Source organism: Lactuca sativa, chromosome 1, assembly GCF_002870075.4.
Source record: "Lactuca sativa cultivar Salinas chromosome 1, Lsat_Salinas_v11, whole genome shotgun sequence".
Taxonomy (NCBI): domain Eukaryota; kingdom Viridiplantae; phylum Streptophyta; class Magnoliopsida; order Asterales; family Asteraceae; genus Lactuca; species Lactuca sativa.
This window is the reverse complement of record NC_056623.2, coordinates 122,701,158-122,719,817: the sequence shown is the minus strand read 5'-3', so window position 1 is coordinate 122,719,817 and position 18,660 is coordinate 122,701,158.

The following is an 18,660-nucleotide window of genomic DNA, read 5'->3' as shown; positions in this document are numbered from 1 at the left end:
TGAATCGTTCTTTCGCTCTGACCATCAGTCTGCGGATGATAAGCTGTACTTAAACACAATTTCGTACCAAATTCCTCTTGTAGACTCCTCCAGAATCTTGACGTGAAACGACTATCACAATCCGATACAATCATAAGAGGAACATCATTAAGTCTCACTACCTCCTTCATGTAAGCATTTGTGAGTGTATCCATATACCACTTCTTGTTCTATGCTATGAAGTTTTCACTCTTAGTGAAACGATCCACGACCACCCAAATCATGTCGTGACCGTCCCTTGTCCTGGGCAGTTTAGTGACAAAATCCATGGTAATATCTTCCCATTTACCCATGGGTACAGGTAAGGGTTCTAAACTCCCATATAGTTTATAATGTTGTGCCTTAACCCTCGCACATGTCACACACTCGACTACACACTTCACGACATCAAGCTTCAGCGTTAGCCACCAGTAGTATGGCTTTAGGCCCCCATACATTTTAGTGCTACCAGGATGAACCGAGTACATGGTCTTGTGTGTTTCCTCCATCAGTAGATCTCCTAATTGTAACGACCGAAAAATACAACCAATTTTAAATTTTTCGAAAACAGCTCGATTTCATTAAATCTTTACAAAAAGGTTTTCAATACAAAACACTTAACGTATTCCCAGAATCACAGTACTACAAAATCATGAGGAGCGGTACGATCACGCCTTCGCCTTGCCACGGTCTCCTGAAGAACCTAAAAAAACATAAAACCACAACTGTAAGCCCGAAAGCTTAGTGAGATATCCCCAAAATACCAACCACAAATACCATACACGCATAACATGCCATAACATATCCGATCACAGAACAGCCATGCACTTCGGGTCTACTGTGTGATTGGTCCGCCGCACCGGCCTACAGTCCACCTGGTCCACCCTCTGAGTCTATCCACATACATCGAGTCTGCAGTGTGATTGGTCCACCCGCTCTCGGGCCTTCAATCCACATGGTCCACTCTTTGAGTCTACAGTATGACTGGTCCGCCCGCACCGGGCCTTCAGTCTATTTGGTCCACTCTCCGAGCCTTCGGCACGTCTGGTCCGCCCTTTCGGGGCCTACAGCCTATCCGGACCGCTCGTTGGGCCTTCGGGACAACCGGTCCGCCCTGGGTATCTTGGCCTACAGCACACAGCAGGACCCGCCTCAAGCCAACTCCAGTCCAAACAACCATGTGCACATATACATACAATCATATAGCAATTCACAGTCAACAAACAGATCAACATATCACATAACATATCATCATCCTAACCAGGATACCGACCTAACAGGTCACTAACAAAGCATCTCCCTATCTCTCAGGATATCAATCTCAATCAGGTCTCTAAAATATACCATCCTAACTCACAGGATGCAAACATATCAAAGCAGCAACATAACAACAACTACCCGGATCTCAATCCGATAAGGGCCGGCATTGGTGCCTTAGACCCTATTGATATAGTGAGGATAACTCACCTCGAAACTGCCGGCTGAAAGGAAAAGATCCCGCTGTTCCAAGCTCCGACACGAACTCCTTCACTAAACACCAACACACTCAACTCAATAAATACCCTAAATTACCAAAATACCCCTGAAAGACAACTGGTCAACCTTTGGACAAGGTCAAAGTCAACCCCTGACTGACTCTACTCACCAAGTCAACCCGATGACTCGCCAAGTCCCCATACTCAGAACTTCCCTCAATCCGCAACCTAACTCGCCGAGTCACCCCGAGACTCGCCGAGTCCAGCAACTCTGAGTCCACTTGCACACAACTCACCGAGTCATCCCTTGACTCACCGATTCTCGACTCGACTAGAAAATATTGGGACTCTTCGACAAGACTCGCCGAGCCCAAGGACAGAGTCGCCGAGTCTAAGGCTATCTTCAACCTACTCGCCGAGTTGTTGATACAACTCGCCGAGTTCCAGGCCATCTTCATCCAACTCGCCGAGTTGTTCTTCCAACTCGTCGAGTTCCAGCTCATCTTCAAGCAACTCGTCGAGTACACCCATGTGACTCGCCGAGTACCACCGGTCTGAATCCATACAGAAGCATTCCAGGCCATGCAATTGATCCAAAACATAGATCTAGCCTCCTACAACTCATCCATCACGTAAAGTGGCAAACTTTACGTGAATCCAAAGAGATCTATGCATTTTGCACATTAGGGCTAAGGTTTGGGACATGATAGCTTCATCCAACACTCAACACAGGGACTTTCATGCATTCCAACTCGTCTCCATTCTAGATCTGAGGTAGCAACCTCAGATCTAACCTCTAAACTCCAATACATCCAAAGATATGATCTCTAATACCCCCAAAATGATGCATCTAGGAAATAGCAGCTCAAAAACGAGATATTACCTCAAAAGAACGCCCCAACTGCAATGAAACTCAATTCCAAGCAAATCCCCTTGCTCCAAGCCTCTTCTTCTCTGAGATCTCTTCAACAACCACCTCTCCAAGCTCGAATTTGCTCAACAATGGGGTTTCTCCACGAAATTAGGGTTTCTGGGACACAAGAGGTGATAAAGAGGCTGGGAAGGAAACATAATGTTCTTTATATAGGGCTCAACCCCGAGAATTAGGGTTTTCTCCACTCAGCACCTACTCGCTGAGTCCATCTCGTTGACTCGCTGAGTCGGCTACTTAACACGCGACCAAATCGCGACTCTACTAACCGAGTCCATCCATGGACTCGCCGAGTCACTCTTTCCCAATATACTCTTTTAGCCCTTCAACTCTACTCTTGATATTTCGGGATGTTACAATTCTCCCCCACTTAAATTAGGCTTCGTCCTTGAAGCCTACAACAATTCAATCCCCAAGATACTCCCCCAACGCGCCACCTGGCCTTAACCGGGCCAAGTCCCTCAAGGCGTACCCATCGAAACTCAAACACACTTTCTCTTTCCTTACGGACCTAAGCACCGTCTCGAGCCGGGCACCGACTGTACCCTCTAATAATCACACTCAATAACCGAGAATTACCCATGAAGCATCACTGCCCTAAGTCTCAACAATCACTCGACCCATACGGGCTGGAAAGCCATGAACCATCGGATCCCCGATCCGAATCCCACTCTATCCATTCCGTGACGAAGGAAAGACCCATTCTCAATCTCAGAGCAACTCCCACGAGTTCTCCTCTTGCAATCACATACACGTGCTGAACTTGCTCCAGCACCCTCAGGTTGGGAAAACCCGATACACTGATGATATCCTCCAACATCCCCCAGGATGAACCACTAATACATATTCAATACCCTGATCAGAATCACACTGAGAGCCCAAGACTCTCTCCCTGCATGCCTTCCGAGTCTCTTGGCTATACATCTGCAGAGTTCCCTCCGTGATCTCAGCAGACATCCCAAACCGGATGAGCTTTTATTCCACTGCCACAAACACGCTGCTCAATAACCATACTCGAATTACTCTATTCATAACTCTGCTCTGCCGCTTTCACTTCCGTGAACTTTCACTCTCTCTCGGAGTTACACACCTCTCTCTCTTCCTTTACCAAGGAATCCACTTGGCCACATTGTCACTCCGACAAGTTCCACGGTGCTCGCCCAACGCTACACCACCCTTTTTAGCGTATCCGCTATCCATCCAACACACATACTCTGACTCTCATCGCAGGGACTCTCAAGCCCATGCACTATCTCCACTAATCAAGATCACTACCCGGGGCCAGACCTTCTAATGCAATCACATTGCAACATACACAATCGATATCCTCAAACTGATCCAACAATACCTGCAGAGTCTTTAGCATGATTGGACCGCCTCACCAGGCCTTCAGCCCATCTGGACCACTCTCAGGACCTTCAGCCAATCTGGACCACTCTCGGTGCCTTTAGTCTGGCTGGACCGTTCTCCGAGCCTTTGGCCTGACTGGTACGCCTACCGGCCTTCAGTCTATCCGGACCGCTCAACTAGCATTCGACATTCCGAGCTATCCCCCCTGGAAGTCCTCCCATGCATACTGTTCTAGCCCTCAAGGGGTTCCGAACTCTAACTCCATCATACATACTCGATCCTGGCCTGCTCCGAGGCCCTCCACAATCAAATGCCCTAGGTCTGTATCCCGCCTCTCATGCCCGGCACTTATTCCTATCAGCCTATACTCTGGGCTGACAGAACACTTGCTGAATCCCAACAGCTAAGCACTCTCGAATACTCGTCAATCTCCCGAAGAATTCTCCAATTCTCCCCCACTTGGACACTAAGTATCAACCACCGGTCGCCATCACCGACCTCCCAGAACAACTCTTGCACAAAGAAAACACTTACACGCAGACTGCTTCCCACAAGCATAAACAACCTCAACGAGATCTCACGTCAACCCCGATCAACCTGCTCGAAAGAAACTCAATCTGCATCTAACCACTCCTCAGAAGGCAGATGCTACCCGGCCTGCAACCCAATGCCGGGTTTCTACTAATAACCCTCATGAATGATAACCAACAGAATTTCCAAAACAATAACCCATAACCAAAACCACAACCTGCAAAATGACGAATACCACATCGAAAACCAAACAAAATGCCAGCACATAAACAATACACCACAATATTCACAAGATAACAAGATATCAAGAAAGAAAAATACCCGCAGCTGCATCCGGCACTGCTCTGACCTCCTCTACCGCAAGCTGATAAGCATGACCGTGAGCCCTTGGGGGCTCTGCTCCACCCTGACCTCCACCAGTGATCCTCAAAGTGGCCGGTGCTGGAGCCTGCACCGGTCCCGCAGCAAACTGTGGACAGTTGACCCTCAAATGTCCAACCTGATGACAATGATAACAAATCCTCAAATCCCGAACCGGCGCTGACTGCCGACACTCCCTCGCATAGTGCCCCTCCTTTCCGCACTTGCGGCATGCACCACCAGACCTACAAACTCTGGTGTGACCCCTCCCACACTTCCCATAAGTGTGGCTGCTCAGATCCCCCACTCTAACATCAACGGTCTTGGACCATTTCGGTGCCGGCTGCGACTGCACCGGAGCCTGCCTCAGCTCACGCAACTGCAACTCAATCTCTAACTCACGCCGCCTGGCGGCCTCCTGCAACTCCAACAATGTCCCGCACCTCTGTGCAGACACAAACTGCCTGATGTCCCTCTTGAGCATGCTCAAATATCGAGACATCTGAGCCTGCTCCGAAGCAATCTCTGGGCAAAACATTGCCCTCTCAGTGAACATCTTGGTGATCTCAGTCACCGACTCCGAATCCTGCTTCAGCTCAAGAAACTCCTGAGCCAATCTCTCCCTCTCCACTTGCGGAACATAACGAGTGCTGAACATCTCTCTGAACTGATCCTATGATACCGCAGCCCTCTGCGCATCTGAATATGACCCCGTGGTCAATCTCCACCAATCTTTCGCCCCGAGCCTCAACAGGTTCAGAGCACACCTCACCCTCTGATCAGCAGGGCATGAACATGTGAAGAAACACCCCTCCACGTCTGATAACCATCTCATAGCAACAATCGGGTCCTGAATTCCATCGAAGGTGGGAGGCTTCGTATTAGCGAAGTCCCGATACTGAAAACCCCGACCAGCTCCTCCCCCTGCCGCCGCTATAGCCGCTGTAGCCGCCGCGGCAGCCGTCTCTGCGAGAGCCGCATAGCGCTCATCAAAATACTCAACCATGGCGGTCTTGATCGACCCAAACAGCTCCGGCAACTCAGCCTAGAACAACTCAGCAATCTCATCACGCAGGATCTCACGAATCCTCGCATCCAACTCGCACGTGCTCATCTGATCGATGACCTCGGGCGGCACTGATCCGCCCGGAACTCTCTCTCCAGCTCCCGATCCTGATCCGGATCCACTCTCATCATGCCTCGGAATCTCCATACTGAAAAAAAAACACCACACAAAATCTCAGACTCTTCCCACTACCCTGGGATCCAACTCTATCAACCCAACCCTAGAGATCATGGTCTCCTTGATACGCGTATGGGTCCTGTGCTTTCAGTAGTACGGGCCCATACTACCTTCCACACCTACCCATATTTGTATGAAGTACTACCACAACATCCTAGAGAAACATGCATAACAACGCTCAACCCTCACCACTAGAGGAACACTGAAAATCTCCCATAAGGAACCCTTGCTACAGGCATCACAAATCAGGCAACATATCATGAAATCCTAAAGATCCCTAGCCTATCACTAGCATGATGTTCTATCAAAGCTCAAATACAAATAACATGCATGGTATTTTGGGGTTACTTACTGGCTCCGGCTGATCGTACCTCCGCGTCCTCCCTTACTCATTTTGAAAACCATTTTAAATACTCTTTTGAAAACTCTCCTCGATTTGAGACTGGAGTCACACGAATGTTCCTCCAATTCACTCAAACCAAGGCTCTGATACCAACTTGTAACGACCGAAAAATACAACCAATTTTAAATTTTTCGAAAACAGCTCGATTTCATTAAATCTTTACAAAAAGGTTTTCAATACAAAACACTTAACGTATTCCCAGAATCACAGTACTACAAAATCATGAGGAGCGGTACGATCACGCCTTCGCCTTGCCACGGTCTCCTGAAGAACCTAAAAAAACATAAAACCACAACTGTAAGCCCGAAAGCTTAGTGAGATATCCCCAAAATACCAACCACAAATACCATACACGCATAACATGCCATAACATATCCGATCACAGAACAGCCATGCACTTCGGGTCTACTGTGTGATTGGTCCGCCGCACCGGCCTACAGTCCACCTGGTCCACCCTCTGAGTCTATCCACATACATCGAGTCTGCAGTGTGATTGGTCCGCCCGCTCTCGGGCCTTCAATCCACATGGTCCACTCTTTGAGTCTACAGTATGACTGGTCCGCCCGCACCGGGCCTTCAGTCTATTTGGTCCACTCTCCGAGCCTTCGGCACGTCTGGTCCGCCCTTTCGGGGCCTACAGCCTATCCGGACCGCTCGTTGGGCCTTCGGGACAACCGGTCCGCCCTGGGTATCTTGGCCTACAGCACACAGCAGGAACCGCCTCAAGCCAACTCCAGTCCAAACAACCATGTGCACATATACATACAATCATATAGCAATTCACAGTCAACAAACAGATCAACATATCACATAACATATCATCATCCTAACCAGGATACCGACCTAACAGGTCACTAACAAAGCATCTCCCTATCTCTCAGGATATCAATCTCAATCAGGTCTCTAAAATATACCATCCTAACTCACAGGATGCAAACATATCAAAGCAGCAACATAACAACAACTACCCGGATCTCAATCCGATAAGGGCCGGCATTGGTGCCTTAGACCCTGTTGATATAGTGAGGATAACTCACCTCGAAACTGCCGGCTGAAAGGATAAGATGCCGCTGTTCCAAGCTCCGACACGAACTCCTTCAATGAACACCAACACACTCAACTTAATAAATACCCTAAATTACCAAAATACCCCTGAAAGACAACTGGTCAACCTTTGGACAAGGTCAAAGTCAACCCCTGACTGACTCTTCTCGCCGAGTCAACCCGATGACTCGCCGAGTCCCTATACTCAGAACTTCCCTCAATCCGCGACCTAACTCGCTGAGTCACCCCGAGACTCGCCGAGTCCAATAACTCTGAGTCCACTCGCACACAACTCACCGAGTCATCCCTTGACTCACCGATTCTCGACTCGACCAGAAAATATTGGGACTCTTCGACAAGACTCGCCGAGCCCAAGGACAGAGTCGCCGAGTCTAAGGCTATCTTCAACCTACTCGCCGAGTTGTTGATACAACTCGCCGAGTTCCAGGCCATCTTCATCCAACTCGCCGAGTTGTTCTTCCAACTCGTCGAGTTCCAGCTCATCTTCAAGCAACTCGTCGAGTACACCCATGTGACTCGCCGAGTACCACCGGTCTGAATCCATACAGAAGCATTCCAGGCCATGCAATTGATCCAAAACATAGATCTAGCCTCCTACAACTCATCCATCACGTAAAGTGGCAAACTTTACGTGAATCCAAAGAGATCTATGCATTTTGCACATTAGGGCTAAGGTTTGGGACATGATAGCTTCATCCAACACTCAACACAGGGACTTTCATGCATTCCAACTCGTCTCCATTCTAGATCTGAGGTAGCAACCTCAGATCTAACCTCTAAACTCCAATACATCCAAAGATATGATCTCTAATACCCCCAAAATGATGCATCTAGGAAATAGCAGCTCAAAAACGAGATATTACCTCAAAAGAACGCCCCAACTGCAATGAAACTCATTTCCAAGAAAATCCCCTTGCTCCAAGTCTCTTCTTCTCTAAGATCTCTTCAACAACCACCTCTCCAAGCTCCAATTTGCTCAACAATGGGGTTTCTCCACGAAATTAGGGTTTCTAGGACTCAAGGGATGATAAAGAGGATGGGAAGGAAACATAATGTTCTTTATATAGGGCTCAACCCCGAGAATTAGGGTTTTCTCCACTCAGCGCCTACTTGCAGAGTCCATCTCGTTGACTCGCCGAGTCGGCTACTTAACACGTGACCAAATCACGACTCTACTCGCCGAGTCCATCCATGGACTCGCTGAGTCACTCTTTCCCAATATACTCTTTTAGCCCTTCAACTCTACTCTTGATATTTTGGGATGTTACACTAATCCTCCCGTCTTAGGTACCCAAATCCTATCTTAGAATACCTTTAACCGTTGATTGTTCGTACCAACCACTAGTGTTTTGCCCAACCGCTCTTCTTTTCGGTCATTTTTCTCTGAAGCTTCTTCTTGAGATTTCTTAATACTTTCCACGATCGTGGAGACAACTTTAATTCTTAACACTCTTGCCTTCTCCTTTCTAGGCTCACTTTTTGGCTCAAGGCATCAGGTATAATATTTGCTTTACTAGGGTGGTAAAGTATCTCGTAATCGTAATCCTTAAGCAATTCTAGCCAGCGTCGTTGCCTCATATTCAACTCTTTTTGATCAAAGAGATACTAAAGACTCTTATGATCAGTGAAAAGCTTGCACTTCGTGCCGTAAAGATAATGTCTACATATCTTTACTGCAAATACTACCGCCGCCAACTCCAGATCATGAGTGGGGTAGTTCTTTTCATGCTCTTTAAATTGTCTCGATGCATACGCTATCACCTTATCCTTTTGGTTCAGAACACAACCTAACCCAATTCCAGATGCATCGCTATAAACTGCAAAGTCTTCAACTCCATCGGGCATAGAAAGAATCGGTGCTTCACATAATTTCTTCTTTATCTTCTCGAATGCTTCTTCGTGCTTCTCACTCCATGTATAATTTGCTCCTTTATGGGTTGAAGCTGTTAGTGGTTCAGCTATCAAAGAAAAGCCTTGGATAAATCTTCAGTAATATCCGGCTAATCCTAGAAAGCTTCGGATCTCTATGGGACTTTTCGGTCGCTCCCACTTCATTACAGCTTCAATCTTCACTAGGTCAACCATGATCCCTTCCTCGTTAACCACATGACCCAAGAATTGGACTTCTCGAATCCAAAAATCACATTTGGAGAACTTTGCATACAACTTCTCCTTCTTCAAAACTTCTAGCACTTCTCGTAGATGCTTGCCATGCTACTGTTCGCTTTTTGAGTAAACCAGAATGTCATCTATGAACACTATCACAGATTTATTGATGAATGGTTTACAAACCCTGGTCATCAAATCCATGAATGTTGCTAGAGCAGTGTTCAGTCCAAACGACATAACCAAGAACTCATAGTGTCCATATGTTGTTATGAACACGGTTTTCTCAATATCTTGTTCTCGCACCTTCAACTGATGATACCCTGACCTAAGATCGATCTTGGAGAAATAACTCGAACCTTGCAGCTGATCGAAAATGTCATCAATCCTCAGCAATGGGTACTTGTTCTTCATTGTTGCCTTGTTCAGCTCTCTGTAATATGTGCACATCCTGATGCTTCCATCTTTCTTCTTCACGAATAACACCGGAGCTCCCCAAGGTGATGAACTAGGTCTCATGAAACCATGGTCCAAAAACTCCTGATGTTGCGTCATAAGCTCCTTCATCTCCATCGGTGATAATAGGTATGGTAATTTCGCTATCGGTGTCGTTCCTGGTAACAAGTCTATCCAAAATTCCACTAGTCTATCGTGCGGCAATCTAGGAAGATCTTCGGGAAAGACTTCCGGATAATCACACACCACTGGTATTTGCTACATCTCCTTCTTCTCTTTCTTAGCATCGATCACAAATTCCAAGTACGATGCACATCTCTTGGACAAACATTTTCTGGATTTCATCAGGGAGATGAATCCATAATTCACTCTATTTTTGTCCCCGTACACCACAAATGAATTCTTTCCCAGGCAGGTTCACTCTTACTCTCTTCTTCTTGCATAGAATATCAGCATCATTAGTGCTAAGCCAATCCATTCCCAGTACGATGTCGAAACCATTCAGCTCAATAGGTAACAACTCCTCATGGAATTTGTTTTCGTTTAAGTCGATGATGATATTCCTAATGCAATCACTAACAGGTATGAATTTTCCACTAGCAACTTCTACAACTAGAGCATCATCAAGTGTTTCTATAGGAAATCCTATTCTTCCATCAAATTTATGTGATATAAAGGAGTAATTTTCTCCAGAATTAAACAATATATTGGCAGGCAATCCATTTACAAGAAAGGTACATGAAGCGATGTCCGCTGCTTCCTTTGCGGCTTTGAGTGTCATCTGGAAAACTCTGGCTTTTTGCTTCAGTGGGACATTAGGCCTTGTTGCCTCCTTCTTCTTCAGGCAGTCCCTCAAAAGGTGCCCTTCCTCGTTACAACCATAACAAACTTTCTTGTTGAACGTACACTCGTTGGAATAGTGCCCAGGCTTCCCACATTTAAAACAAGTGAACTCCCTATAACATTTCCCATGATATTTCTTTTTACACTTTTCACACCATTTCGCTTCACCTGCTCCTCCTCTCGAGCCAGACTTCAAGGATTCAGTTTTCTTGTTGGATCTTAAAGACCCTTGAACTTCCTCTTCTTACCCACATCAGTTCTCTCCAGACCACTTTCCTTTAACTAGGTCTCAACAATCTTGGCTACTCTAACGGCTGCCTTCAATGTGCTTGCCATTTTGACTGTTGGGCCAAAGTCTGACAGCAATCCGTTAGCAAATTTTTCTATCTTAGCGAGCTCAGTCGACACCAAGTATGGAAATAGCTTCATCTTCTCGGTAAACGCAGTAGCATAGTCATCAACGCTCATTTTCCCTTTCTTCAAGTTTTGGAACTCATTGTTTAGATCGATCAGATCTATCTCGGAGTAGTACTGCATCTTCATCTGCTCCAGGAACGCTTCCCAAGACATCTTCAAAGCTTCTCCTCGTGGCATTGTATCCGCCAACAACTTCCACAAGCTCAAGACTCTAGTCTTCAGTTGTCGAACTGCAAAGACGGTTTTGTAACACCCCGTTCTTCAAGTGTTCAATTATAAGTCCCTGAGATTTAAGAGGAAGGGTAATTTTGGTCCCTTTCGAGAAATGAGCTTGATCCGAGTATGTGTTAGAAGTATTGGGCTTCTCGTCACCCTCGTATGAATGTAAAGTTATTTGAGAGTGGGAGTAGATTAGAGGAGTTACGGTGCCTCGAAGTTGATCATTGTTTATAGTTCATTGGGGAAATAGGAAGGAAGTGGTCCCATGCATGCATGCTTTGTGTTTTGAAAGATGGCTGGGTACGCCCAACGTAAGCTGGACGTACGCCTAGCGTAATAGGTCGAATGGTTGCGGGTAGTCGGGTGAGTACGCCCAGCGTACCAAGGAGGTACACCCAGCGTACTCTCAGAAACCCCAAACCCTAATTTTGGGTCAGCCACTATATAAGGAACATGTTGGTTCACCCCTCAGCCTCCTTATGCTCATCTTCAACCTCAGAGAAACCCTAAATCTCGTATTTCCTCCATATTTGAGTGTGTTTGACCTTAGAAAGCTCTTGTTGGCAAAAGAAAGGCTTGAAGGAGAAAATGGAAGTTGTCAAGGAAGAAGAGGGACGATTGGAGCTTGTAGATCTGAAGAGATACCATCCTTTGGAGCTTGTTTGAGGTATAAAGCTTCTTGCTTGACCTTCATATTGTATAGATCTATGTATTTTGAAGCTTTGTCCCCATTCTTGTCCCAAAAGTCCTTATCTTGTTGCATAGTTCGATTTGGCCAAGATTATATGTCCTTTAAGACCTTAGGAGAAGTGTTGAGTGATAAAGATGAGGTCCCATTTATGGATTGATGGTGTATGGGCCAAGATTGGCCATGATTATCTGTCCTTTAAGACCAAGGAGAGTACGCCCCGCGTACTCCTCCTGTGGACTTGTTTTGGGCTCTTGTGTTGGGCCATTTATGGATTGATGGTGTATGGGCCAAGTCTGAGAATTTTGAGTAGAGTATTTTGGGCCCAATTAATATTATGGATATTGGGTCTAGGCCCATTTGGTGAGGTGAGCCCAATTTGGTAAATTGGGCCAATGTTGGACTTTGTGTGAGTTTTGAACTTTGGTCTTGGCCCGATAAGTGGAAGTATGTTTGACTTAATGCTTATGCTTGTTGTGTTGGTTAGTTTGGGACTCGCGGTGAGTTGGTGGTTCGAGGGTTTGCTTCTTCAGTTAGAGTTCGGCAGTGTGAGGTGAGTTATCCTCACTATATCAATAGGGTTTAAGGCACCAAGGCCGACCCTTTATCGGATGGAAATCTGGGTAGTTGTCTGTTGTTATGATATTGCGGGATATGGGCCGGAAGGCATTACATGTTGTGGGCCGGAAGGCATTGTGATGTAGACCGGAAGGTCATGGCCTGGAAAGGCGTATGTGCGTAATTAGTATGTTGGATGAGTCGTAGGGTGATGTTATGCTAGTGATCGGCTAGGCCGAAATCTTGGTTAGGGTGATGATATGTTATGTGATCTGTTTGATCGATTTGCTAACTGTGAACTGTTATATGATTATATGTTATGTGCACACGGTTGCTTGGACTAGAGTGTGACCCGATATGCATGGCTATTCTATGTTCTGTTATGTTATGTAAGTTTTTTTTTTGTTATGGGCCGGAAGGCAATATGTTATTGGCCGGAAGGCAATATGTTATGGGCCGGAAGGCAATAGGTTTTGGACCGGAAGGTCGTGGCCTGGAAGGGCGTATATGTGGTTGGTATTTTGGGGGTATCTCACTAAGCTTTCGGGCTTACAGTTGTGGTTTTATGTTTTCAGATTCTCAGGAGACTGTGGCAAGGCAAAGGCGTGATCGTACCGTTCCTCGCGTTGGTGTTTTATGAAATGGACTTGGGAAATACTCTGTTAATTAATGTATTGAAAACCTTTTTGTAACAACGTTATTAAAATGGGTTGTGTTTGAAAAGTTTTAATTGTTTTGAAATTTTTGGTCGTTACAAGTTGGTATCAGAGCCTTGGTTTGAGTGAATTGGAGGAACACTCGTGTGACTCCAGTCTCAAATCGAGGAGGGTTTTAAAAGAGAAATTAAAATGGTTTTTTTTTTAAATTAAGTAAAAGGAGGACACGGAGGTACGATCAGCCGGAGCCAGTAAGTAACCCCAAATTACCATTCATGACATTTGTTTTATTGAGCTTTGATAGAACAGCATGCTAGAGTTAGGCTAGGGATCTTCAGGAATTCATGATAATGTTGCCTGATTTGTGATGCCTGTAGCCTAGGGTTCCTGATGGGAGATTTTCAGTGTTCCTCTAGTGGTGAGGGATGAGCGTTGTTATGCATGTTTCTCTAGGGTGTTGTGGTAGTACTTCATACAAATATGAGTAGGTGTGGAAGGTAGTATGGGCCCGTATTACTGAAAGCACAGGACCCATACGCGTATCTGGGAAACCATGATCTCTAGGGTTGGGTTGAGAGAGTTGGATCCCAGGATTGTGGGAAGTGTCTGAGATTTTGTGGTGTTTTTCAGTATGGAGATCCCAAGGCATGCTGGGAGTGGATATGGGTCAGGATCGGGAGTAGGAGAGGGAGTTCTGGGCAGGTCTGTGCCGCCCGAGGTTGTTGGTCAGATGAGCTCGTGCGAGCTGGATGCGAGGATTTGTGAGGTCCGGCATGATGAGGTTGCTGCGTTGTTCTGGGCTGAGTTGCCGGAACTGTTCGGGTCGATCAAGACCGCCATGGTTGAGTATTTTGATGAGCGCTATGCAGCTCTCACAGAGACGGCTGCCACGGCGACTACAACAGCTGTAGCAGCGGCAGGGGGAGGAGTTAGTCGGGATTTTCAGTATCGGGACTTCGATAATACGAAGCCTCCAACCTTTGATGGAGTTCATGACCCGATTGTCGCTATGAGATGGTTATCTGACGTGGAGGGGTGTTTCTTCATGTGTTCATGCCCTGCTGATCAGAGGGTGAGGTGTGCTCTGAACCTGTTAAGGCTCGGGGCAAAGGATTGGTGGAGTTTGACCACGGGGTCATACTCGGGGTGCGCAGAGAGTTGCGGTTTTGTGGGATCAGTTCTGAGAGATGTTTAGCGCTCATTATATTCCGCGGGTTGAGAGAGAAAGATTGGCTCAGGAGTTCCTCGAGCTAAAGCAGGGTTCGGAGTCGGTGACGGAGATCACCAGAATGTTCACTGAGAGGGCGATGTTTTTCCCTGTGTATGCTTCGGAGCAGGCTCAGATGTCCCGATATCTAAGTATGCTCAAGAGGGATATCAGACAGTTGGTGTCTACGCAGAGGTGCGAGACCTTGTTGGAATTGCAGGAGGCCTCCAGGCGGCGTGAGTTAGAGATTGAGTTGCGGTTGCGTGAGTTGAGGCAGGCTCCGGTGCAGTTGCAGCCGACACCGAAACAGTCCAAGACCGTCGATTCCAGGGTAGGAGATCAGGGTAGTCACACTTGTGGGAAGTGTGGAAAGGGTCACGCCGGAGTTTGTTGGTCTGGTGGTGCATGCCGCAAGTGCGGAAAGGAGGGGCACTATGCGAGGGATTGTCAACAGTCAGCGCAGGCTCAGGGTTTAAGGATCTGTTATCATTGTCATCAGATTGGACACTTGAGGGTCAACTGTCCACTGTTTGCTGCTGTCACACCCCAAAACCGAAACGGCGGAAACGTTCTGGGGTGGATGACGTCATGTCAAGTATCACAACACATGCATATAGTAATCAAAGTACAACAAGACATTGCATTAATAGTAATAATTTTACATGGTTACATTACATAGTATCAAAGTAATACAAGCAACATATATAAAGTGCAGCAAGGTACTTAAGCCATTTTCATCAGCAGCTCCGGGGATGTACCTGTCTAATTGCTGACCTGAGATTACAAGTTATTTGAAAAGCGAGTATCAGCATTTTTACAAATGCTGGTGAGTTCATAAGTATTTAGTGTCATTTAGTCAAATAACTTTAATAAGTAGTAGTTTAAGTGTTTTCAGCGCTTCAGTGTCCTTTCCAGAAAATCCTATATTTTCTTTTAATAAGGCAGCCTTCTACCAAGACTGTTTCAGTGCATTGTGGTAAGAGTTAGTTTTCCCTTAATTGCTACTATTATCAAATACTGAATTTGATTATTAAAGAAGGTAGGAGACGTCAGGGAATAACATATGCCTCAGCAGTGAGGACTGCTGACTAAGGCAAAGAATCATAGACTCCAGGAGGGTATCGAACTGACGACACGCCAGGTTCAGTCTAACAAAGGGGAGACATAGACCCCAGAAGGTACCAAATGAAAGGTACAGCGGGTAAGGTCTAAAACAGTGAATATAGACCGAAGACGATACCCAATGAAAGGTATCTCTCACAAGGTCAGAACAAAGACTACAGACCCCAGACAGTATCTAATGAAAGATACAGCTAGCAAGGTCGACACAGAGACTATAGACCCCAGACAGTATCAAATGAAAGATACAGCTAGCAAGGTCGAAACAGAGAATATTGACCCCAGACAGTATCAAATGAAAGATACAGCTAGCAAGGTCGAAACAGAGAATATTGACCCCAGACAGTATCAAATGAAAGATACAGCTAGCAAGGTCGTAACAGTGTGAACCTGAGAAGTGACATCATCATAGAGTGTAAATTGCTGATGACATGCCGTTACCTTAAAGCCATGAATTATAAGGCAACCCAGGATACTCGTAACCATACTGACTAGAGTTCCAGACGCCCTACAAGCGTCTATATAATGTGACATTTGTCACCCCTTGGCTTGGTGGGCCGTGGACTGTAGCTAGCAGTCAGGGTGCGGGGTTGTCAATCCCGTATAGGCCTATACACATAATGTCCGCTCTCCCTACAGGAGACTCTGGTTACCAACTAGACGACGGAGAAGGCCGCGTCCCGAAGATGCATCCCAAATAGAGGGTAGTGTGTTTCTTGAGAGGAGTGGGTTTCTTATGTAAGTGATATACTAGAGGTAAAGACTTTCGAATAGTGGGTAGTGTGTTTCTAAAGTAAGTGTAGAACAGAGGTAGAGATTCTTAACTGACTTGACTAGAGAATTTCCTGTATGTCCATACTCATATACATAGTATTTAACTAATGATCCAAACGACCTTCGGACGGCTACCCGATCCCACCAGACCACATCTCAACAAAGAAAAGGAAATAGGGCCGACGAGCCTTCCTAAGTCTTTCAATCATTACTTATATATACCTATATGAGTACGGACATAAATCTAACTATGACTAAGTGCGTTTTAAGTAGAAGTGATCCTTGTGAAGTAGTAGCGCCTCCTAAGTGAAGTAAAAGCGTTCGCAAGTGAAGTAGAAGTGTCGCACAAGTATAAGCGTATCATGAAGTAGAGGCGACAATGAGTGAAACGAAAGCGTATCAAGTATAAGTGAAGTAGAGTTGATATCAAGTATAAGCGATGAAGAATCGTATTACTAAGTAAGAGGGTGAATAAGTATAAACGTTATCAGGTATAAGTGACTTCAGGTATAAGCGAAAGCATTACAGAGTAGGAGTATAAAATAAGTATAAGCGAAGCAGCGGTATCTAACAATCAAAAGTGTTCATGAAAACCTTTGAAGACTTTATTACTTAGGAAAATCGCATTTGTATTCTTTGATGAAATGGGTGTGAAAACCTTTAGAAATCTTTTGGAATCCTTTATAAATCAGTTTGAAAATGAATCTTTGATAAGCTATGAAAGTAAGAACTTGAACAATTTAAAAATCCTTTTTGAAAGCCATTTACAGTGTCCTACTCAGTAAAGCAGTGTACAGTGGTAAAATCTTGTGCATGCGGGTTATCAATCACATGTGATTGATATGATAACTGGCATGTTCAACTTGTAATCCCCCCTATAAAACATTTAAAAGCATTTAAAAGGTTCATTCAGGGGTATGAACTCACCTGGTGTAAGTAGGTCCGACGGAAGTGTCGTTTAGGCGTTCGGGGTCATGCAAGGACTTGAATACACACAAGGACCTATTTTAACATATGATAACATATGTTCACATACAATTAGCATATAATATACTAATTAAACAATTATACACACTCAAAGGAGTGGAAAACACTTTTGGTTGAGTGTTTGGGGTCCCGGGTAGCGTTTAAGGGTGCTAAGGGTCTCCTATCAGCTGTGGGACTTTGCTATACTCACATATCTAGTGTGTAAATGGATTTAAAACACCAACATGGACCAAACAAGGAGTTTACGGCCGTAAACTCCCAAGGTTCTATTCTTGGGTGTTTGATGCTTCTAGCTTGTTCCTTGATTTTTTCTAAGCATTTTTCCCCAAAGGCATGATTGGATTTGAGGCTTCTAAGGGTACTTTATAGGAGTTTACGGCCTAAGAACTCTCCCAAGGGATTTTACGGCCGTAAACTCTCACCCTTAGTGATTTGTGAATTTTCAAGCCTCTAATGCCTTTCTAGGATTTTCTTATGAAGTTTGATGCTATTATGGGTGATTAAAACCAACATTTGAGGGGGTTTTAGGGGAGTTTATGGCCTAGATAATGCTTGGGCCGTAAACTCCAAGAAATGTCTCATCTTCTTGGGTTTAAGTCCTTAGATCCCCTCCTAGTAGTTTATGGTAAATGTCTAAGGCCATTAGGGGGGCAAAATCACACTTTTGGGCATGATTTTTGGGAGTTTACGGCCTTGACTATTCATGGGCCATAAACTCTTTTCTTTAATTCATTTTGGAGTGTTCAAGTGTCCTAAACTCAAAGGAATAAGTCCCTAAATTATGTAATAAGCCCTAGAATGAGTTTGGTGCACATTTGGGACCATGACTTGTGGAGTTTACGGCCTAAGCATGTGGTTGGGCCGTAAACTCTTCTTTGAGTCCTAAATCCATGCATTTTAGTGTTCAAACACCCCTAGGCTATAACCCCTATTAGTTTCTAAGCTTATGGTCAAGTTTAAAGGCATATTTAGCACCTTTTTAGGGGTTTACGGCCCTAGAATGTTCCTGGGCCGTAAACTCCTTATCCTATGCCTTCTTGGATGATTTTTGGGCTTTAAACATAAATCAATACGCTTAGAATAAACTAGGGTAAGCGGACTTACAATTTGGAAGCGTTTGGTTGCGAATTCGGGGCGAAAACGGGTCTAGCGAGAGAGTATAGAGAGAGAGTGTAAAAGGTCTCCAATGGACTCCATTCACCCATATATAGGTTTCACAGTCGGGGCTCAGTGGAATTTTACCCGATACTGCCG